We start from the raw sequence: 8,687 nt of genomic DNA on the forward strand, positions 1-8,687 counted from the left end.
GGATCAAACGCCATTTATGGCGTTTGAGGTAATTTGTGAATTAGCATAGACTTATAGTCTAAATAAAACAATCTGCAACTGTTACTGTTATTACACTTGTATACAAAAATTATGCTTGTTATAGAGTGTGTGGCATCACGTGCACTACTGCCGGTGTCAATAGACAACGGGTGACGTGGTTGTCACGGCAACCGTCACAGCCCTACTGTGCAATGATGTAGTTTCCTGACATCCAGACTGAACAGCGTTTTCTCGACATGTTTCCATGTTGTTGTTGCTCAGCAATGGCATGGACGCGATGTTGTCTGGGGGTTTGCAAAAGGAGAGTGGGGCGGTGGGCGGTGGGTGGTGCTTGGGGTGGTGACTGAAGGCGGTGACTGAGTAGTTCTGACGTCACCTTTTTACGGAAGTCACAATGGTTCGTGAAAAATCACAGCTACTTTATGCAGGTTGTGTGCATTTGACTGTGGATTGACCGTTTCGAAACTTATATGGTAGTTACATAGCACCTAGACCTCAGTTATCATGAAAAGAGCCAGGAAATTTCAGTTTTGGCAATATGGGACCTTTAATGATTTGAAGAACCTGCTAACACACATTGCACACATTATATATATATTATATATCATATATATTCTATCATGATTTCAGTTTTATTTCAATTAATTGTGCAAACCCATTTCTTTATCTTAATTTTACATTTGATTTAATTCATTATTAGCTATCAGCTATCAAACCACAGTATTCAATTGGTGGATACTGCAGGCAAAATTCCAATAAACTTAACATTTACAGAAGGATCTGAGCTCAAGACCAGATTAGCCTGGATACTTAATGGCAAACTAAGAACATGTTAGCAACCGCCTAGCAACAACCTTGCAACCTCATTATTTTAGTCTTGTTTTCCAGGACAAATAAAGAATCTTGAAAAAGCATCTTGTTTATCCTTTGAATTAGGTTTATTTTTCGGACCCAGTTGGCAGATATTTTTCTTCTTGTTTTAAGCATAAACACTTGTTTTGATGTTTTTTTTTTCTTCAAAAATTTTTTCTAAGAGGTAAGTTCCTGTAAGAGGGGTCCCAGTCCGCCTTAAGGTCAAGACCCATTCTTGTTAAACATTATAGTCTACATTTGATCCAGGATTAAGTGGTGCCATTACATTTGGAGCTTACAAAACAGTATTGACCAGTATTTGTAATTTTCAAGCAGACTTAAGTCATTTTGCTTCTTAAGTAAATCTTATTTTAAGAATATTAAGATACTTGAGCTGGAAATATATATATATTTTTTTGCAGAATGCACCAATCATATTCACAAATAAAAACCTATTTTGTGTCTAGCTAGCTTGTTGCTTCTAGTTCCAAACACATGTCAGCCTCTTAAATACTACATCACACCACACATAAGTCACAGTCTGCATCTTTAAGAGAGCACATGGCTCACACAATGGGATGTTTGGACCAACTGAATGAAATATTATCCATGAAATCACAGTTGGTTCAAGCAATGTGATTTTAATCTTCTGTAATGACAACCATAGTGCAGATGCAATGTTGTATGCACTTTCAGGTGAAACACACTCGCACACACATATTACATACTCGTATAAAACCCTAGTCTCAGCTTTGACCTATTTCTGAGCCGTACAGTGCAGCTCTATAGATTAACGAGTCTGTCAGAAAGCACATACATTGAGTTCCCCAGTAGAACTCCGCTCTGGGGCTTTACATTTACACACTTCTTCAGGGCAGCTCGTAACAAGCTTATATACTCTAGTTGCTTCTTCTTCTGACCTAAATAAATGCAAGTAAGAGAGCTAAATGTAAGTGTGTATTTGAGGGTTAAAAGGGTCAACAGTATGAAATAGCGTTCGATTCAAATATGTTAACAAAGGTAACATTGAGAACAATGGCAGCATGCTACATTAGCATTTAACGTGCTGTATTTCAGGGAAAATAAAAGCTAGGCCAGGGCTATTCAATTGGCTTGTGTGAGGGGGTTATGACACATTCACAACTCTAGTTTAAAGGAGTATAAAGGCAGTGTTGTCCGTCATAACTTCTGTCGAGAAATAGTGCAGACACTGGACGAAGATGATTATCGAATGGAATCTGAAAGACTGCGCGTTCGGCTGTATTCTGAGCCGCTTCAGACAGTGTGCCAGTAGCGCTTCAATGGACAAAAACAGAATTATGTCAAAATGCTGGGTTTTGGCGAGTGACCTCGTAAACACAGTCTTAAATGAGTTATAAAGTCTTAAAGGTCCGTAAAGAGTTGGGAGAAAATCAGATGTGTGTCAGATACGCGTCATGTGCATCAGATTTTAAAGTGACAGCGCTGCTTTTAAAGTGAAATCTGATGAAGTCTCATTGAGGTAAATTACAGAAAAAAAAAGAAATCAGTCGCTGATTAAGAGCTAGTCGCTGAAGTTTTGCAGCTTGAATAAAGATTAATTTATGCATATACCATTTCTGGTTTATGTGAAGATTGTTTTAAGTTCACTTAAATTAAAAGTAAAAAATTATATTTTTCAGAACCTACTAAATGTTAAAAATAATGGCTTTCAATTATACTGTAACGTTGAATTGCTATAATTAATGGCTAAAATTGAGGGGGAAATGCGTTTAATAGAGACATCAGTAGCAGTATTGCATTGTTATCAAAAATACTGACCATTGTTAATAATAGGCTACTTAGTAAAAATATGCCATTAAACACATATTTAAAATAAACCATCTTTATATTGTTTCTAAATTAATTTGGAGGTTCAATGTGAAATTATGACAATATAAATATATTAATATGCAGTTTATTACAATTAATTATAGAATATAGTTTTTTTATTATTCTAATCGATTCACAGACAGCACTAATGTTAACCTTTTATAGATGTTGGTGTTGATAATATTAGAAAAACAGAAAACCAATCTTGTTTCCCTTTGAATTAAGTTTATCTTTCTGAACTCATTGCCATTTGTAATGTATAATTTGAATGTAATATATAACATTTTTAATGTTTAATAGTTTAGAATTAATACATACATTTATTTATATGAATGTATTATTCTTTAGAAATATGTGAACCACTGAAAGGCTAAAAATATGCTTTGAAATATTACACATTAATACAAAAACGAATATAAAAGTTTTACTAACTTTATAAAGGATAGATAGATAGATAGATAGATAGATAGATAGATAGATAGATAGATAGATAGATAGATAGATAGATAGATAGATGTATATTTATATAAATATATTACATAAATGTACATTTTCATTTGAAAACATCAGGGATTTTGTTTATTTTTTTATTCCAGGGCTACTAATTTATTGTTCAAAAGTGGAAACCTTGATGTTGCCTTTTAGAAAAAGAAACCATTTAAAACCACTTAAAACTTTATCCACACACCAACAAACAAAAGTTCAATCATTTACCATGCAGCACAACAAGGCATTTTAAACACCACAAGTCTTATCAAGACATCAGCCTAACTGCACTAAAACACATACGGGCTTCCCTTCACAAGCCATAAAGCTTCACAGAACACTCCCCTCCTCCTAGAAAAGGACATTAAATACTATTCAACCTTTTTCCCCATAAAAGAGAGGTTTGATACCTAGAAGGTGCACCTGAGGCCGTTTATGTAACATTGAAGTGCATTACTCTCTCTCTCTCTCTCTCTCAGGAAGTTGGAAGCTAAGAGTCCCCCTGGCGATCCTCTCTTTCATTAGCTAAAGAGAAACCTCTCTCTGCGGGACCTTTCAAAGGCTACTGCAAATGTTAGCTCCCTCGGGACCGCCCCGAGCCGGCCGTTTGCCGCACTGCTGACAATGGCCAAGAGCCCTCATTTGCTTACTGAAGTAAACAAGTTCAGCCGCTTCGTGTGCCTGAACGTTTCTGACAAAGGCAAGCGTAGCAATGCTAACATCTTTTAATTGGTGTTTGCTAAGTTAAGCATCACCTTTGTTGCTAATACTTGGGGTTAGAGATCTGAACAAACCCTTAAACTGATTTATTAAACTTTGATTTGACTTGTCAACACAATTTGTGCTAAGTACATAAATGATACCTCGGATCATGTTGGTTTTTGAAGAAAGGCTTGCTATTACTAGCGATCATACTTAAAGCATAGGCTACTGCATGTTAAAATCTAGTTTCTACATAGTTTACTTAGAATTATATAATGATAACAAATATGATTACAAGCTAATAAAATTAGAAGTGCTTTAATTGAGAAATATTTAGAACTGTTTTGTTTCAGAGACCATCTTGAAATGTATACTGCCACCTATTGATGTGGATGTAGCATCATGCAAAAGCACTACTCTTATCAAGTGTAGAAAAGATTAATTTAATAATGTTTACAATGTAATAATGTTTACACACACACACACACACACATATATATATATATATACATACATTAGGGTTATTACAATTAACTAAAATAATAAAAAAAACATTTAAAAATATAAAATATAACATAAAAAAGTGCTTCTTTTTAAAGCAACATTTCTTGTGTCTAGTTTGTTTAACATGGTATACTAGAACAACTAAAACGTAAAAATTATTTTAAACTATATAAATTAAACTGTAGAATATAATTTAAAAATAGACTTTTGACTTTTAAAAAATATATATATATATATTTGCAGTATATATGCAGTAGCCTTTGAATTGGGGGTGGGACCAAATAAGTTGTACTTCTTTCCACTCCCTTTCGAGCAAGTATTATATGTGTAAATATGTGTATGGATATGTGTAACATAATTGTATATGTATGGATACATATGTATGTGAGATAAAATGTTCTATTTTTCTATGTATGTGTATTGATACACATACATAGAAATAGCTTGAAATAAACTTAAACGTAATACATATATATATATTTATTTATTTATTTATTTTATTTTTTATTTTTTTGCTCGAAATAAATTTAAACTTATGTATGTGTATTGATACACATACATAGAAATAGCTTGAAATAAACTTAAACGTAATACATATATATATATTTATTTATTTATTTATTTTATTTTTTATTTTTTTGCTCGAAATAAATTTATATATATATACTTTTTTATAAACATAAAAAATATATTTTTTTATTCCATTTTGTTTAACTTGATGTACTAAAATAAATATATCTAAATAAAAAAATATTATAAACTAAATTAACACATTTAAAAAACACAAAAAGTACAAAAATACACAACAACATTAGTAAAACTAACAAATTAAAATGAAAACGGGAAATCTGAAGACAATTTTTTTTTTATTAATAATACAAAAAAATATTCTAAATATTAATAAAAACTACAATAGTAGTGTGTGTGTACTGTATATGTACAGTATATGTGTGTATGCATGGCCTTTATGAGTCTATTTTGAATGACACTAGTTTGGCTGAGCAAATCGCCTGCATGTCGAATTGATCAGCCTATAAACAGGACGTTCTTTGTTTCACTCTATCATGACTAATAGGCAGCTGTATCGCAGATAATAATGGACTGAAGCATGTGGTTCTAAACGTGGTGAAAAACATGGATAACTAAAGTCAAGATGTGCAATTTATGCAGCACAAGCAGCACCAAACAAATTGCAAACTGTTTGACGTCCCAACTAGGCCGGGAAAAGATAAATTGGCTCAACCAATCATACTTGTTCAGCCAAAGAATGGTATATGGTACAGTAAATTCAATCCTAAAAAATTATGTGACCATACATATCAAAAGACTGGTGGAGAGGTTATTTCTTTATCTATATTGACAGAATCCACTGTAACTGTGTTCACGAAGGTCCTGGGCAAGACTGTTACTAGCCGAACAGTAGTTTGCTTCTGTCAGCATCTCTGCTGCTTTAATCTGTGATTGTAAAACCTGAGTAAACGCACACACACACACATAAGGTAAGCAAACACACTCACTTAAACACAGTTAACAGATTCGGTAACAGAAGTTACTGGCTTCCCAAAAAGCAGAAAGAAAGTGTAGAAAATATGATGAATAAAGAGTAAAAGGTATAAGCAAGATAGTGAGTGAAGAAACTGCACAGAGATGAAAGGAATACAAGAGAGCGAGTCATAGCTGTAAAGGTGTGATGGAAAGCAGATGTGTGTCTTTCTGTTCATAAAAAGGGGGATGGGATGGAGAAAAACAAAAGAAATAGAGGAAGAGTACATGGACATGTTTAGCACCCTACACGTACAAGGCAGTGACCAAATATGGACATTAATTAACTCAGTGGGAATTATGAGAAACGTAAACCTCTACATATCTCAAAGGTGTCCAAACAGGGAAGAAAAAAATAATAATAATTTGTTAAAACAAATAATAATAAAGAAAAACTGACAAAAGACAAAAATATATATATTTTTGCACTGTACAGTACATCCATTAGGCCTTATACATGATTCACATACATAATTTGTATCTGTGTAAATTTGTGCAAGAAATCTGTGTAAATAGTTTGTAAAACTGTTTAAACATCTAATTTAATATGACAATTTACATACTAATAGATTTATGGATGACATGCATTCGTTCTGCTCATGTTTCATAAATGAGGCCTTGTAGGCCAATGTTTTGCTGGTTACCTTTAGCATGGTTAGCATCTTTCTCCACTAACAGACATCACAAATATTTCATTGCATTAAAGATTGTCTTACCAGTGCCTGATTTGATCAAACAATTAGTGATGCCTTCAGAAGAATCTGTCAGATGGCGTTTACAGTTCATGTGATTAGCTAAAATAGTTTCATGTTGCCATGAGAAATACTAATGTATAGCTTTCTCTAAGTTTTATAAACCTCCTTGCATTTAACATTGGCAAGAGTTGACTAAGCTACTTGGAAATGTAGCTAGCTGCTTATTATTTTTTGGTAATTTGCTAAATGTTGCTAAATTGTTTCATGATGCACTATCAATGAATGTTTTTGTGGTCTTTATGAAATACATGTATGCAAATCTGTTTCTTTAAAGATGCTAATTAGATGTTTGTCTACAAATATGGCAAATTTCTGATCATTTCCAGAAATCTGTATAATGTACATTTGAGGACGTTCTTTGTTTCACTCTATCATGACTAATAGGCAGCTGTATCGCAGATAATAATGGACTGAAGCATGTGGTTCTAAACGTGGTGAAAGACATGGATAACTAAAGTCAAGATGTGCAATTTATGCAGCACAAGCAGCAAATATGGCAAATTTCTGATCATTTCCAGAAATCTGTTTTCATGTGATTAGCTAAAATAGTTTCATGTTGCCATGAGAAATACTAATGTATAGCTTTCTCTAAGTTTTATAAACCTCCTTGCATTTAACATTGGCAAGAGTTGACTAAGCTACTTGGAAATGTAGCTAGCTGCTTATTATTTTTTGGTAATTTGCTAAATGTTGCTAAATTGTTTCATGATGCACTATCAATGAATGTTTTTGTGGTCTTTATGAAATACATGTATGCAAATCTGTTTCTTTAAAGATGCTAATTAGATGTTTGTCTACAAATATGGCAAATTTCTGATCATTTCCAGAAATCTGTATAATGTACATTTGCTCGTTTAACAGCTGCTCTGTACACTGAATTGATGCTGTGTAATGAGTCTTCAAAAAGAATTGTCATGCTGCTACTTAGCTTGATACTGTGAGAGATATGCTACTGCGCTAATGTCATGCTTGTGAACAATGCAATTGCTACTTGTGACAATGATTCAGAGACATATTTTAGCGAGGTTAGGTGGTGTAGTGCAGTGGCTAAAACTCAAGAGTAGTAAAAGAACAGTTGCTGAAGTGAGCTTTTAGCCATGATTGTCAAGAAATCGAAGACTCTTGGTCATGTCGAGTCAAAGTAAACATTCCATTACCATGATTAGCAATGTGTAACCTTGAGTCTAGCTTAACCTTTGCCACTGTCCCTCAACTGAAGTCAATGCCTTAGTACAGAACTACTCATTTACCCATTTGGACTGATACAACACAAACAAAACCATTTCTTTTAGAAAGAAATGAACCATTGTAACACACGTACATCACGGAGACATCTATTTGACGTCTGCAAGACATTTGTGTTTGCTCATCTGCAATACGTCTATAGGACGTTTCCTATCAGATGTCAAATAGATGTTTAGAAGATGTCTTTAAGATGTTTATGATTTAGAATGAATGTAAAACTGACATCTTAAAGATGTCTGTCATATGTTTGTACACGGCAGATGCTTTCCAGATGAAGTGATCTTTAACAGACATTAGACATTTTCTAAACGTCTATTTGACATCTGATAGGAAACATCCTATAGACGTATTGCAGATGAGCACAAACTCTAAAAAAAATACGCCTTGCAGATGTCAAATAGACGTCTCTGTGATATACATGCGCTATCAGGGTGAGTGACATAATTTTGCATTTAATGCCTTTGTGTGTGAGCGGTTGAGTTTATTGACATGTTTGTCTCAGTGGTGTCTGTTGTGCGTAGCTGCATATGTGCACGTTTTGTATGTGTGTTAGCATTTTAGCTAATCCTGAATGCCTGTGGGGAGAGATTTCTGACTGTGTAGGGTATTAACTTGTGCTAATCTCTGTAGGGGTTCCCTGATCACACTTCACAGGGGGTCACAGCAGGGTTCCTGTGTGTGTGTGTGTGTAATGGTTTATATATTCTGGTGGGGACTTAAACCTGACTA

Source organism: Sinocyclocheilus grahami, unplaced genomic scaffold (assembly GCF_001515645.1).
Source record: "Sinocyclocheilus grahami isolate Dianchi unplaced genomic scaffold, SAMN03320097.WGS_v1.1 scaffold295.1, whole genome shotgun sequence".
Classification (NCBI taxonomy): domain Eukaryota; kingdom Metazoa; phylum Chordata; class Actinopteri; order Cypriniformes; family Cyprinidae; genus Sinocyclocheilus; species Sinocyclocheilus grahami.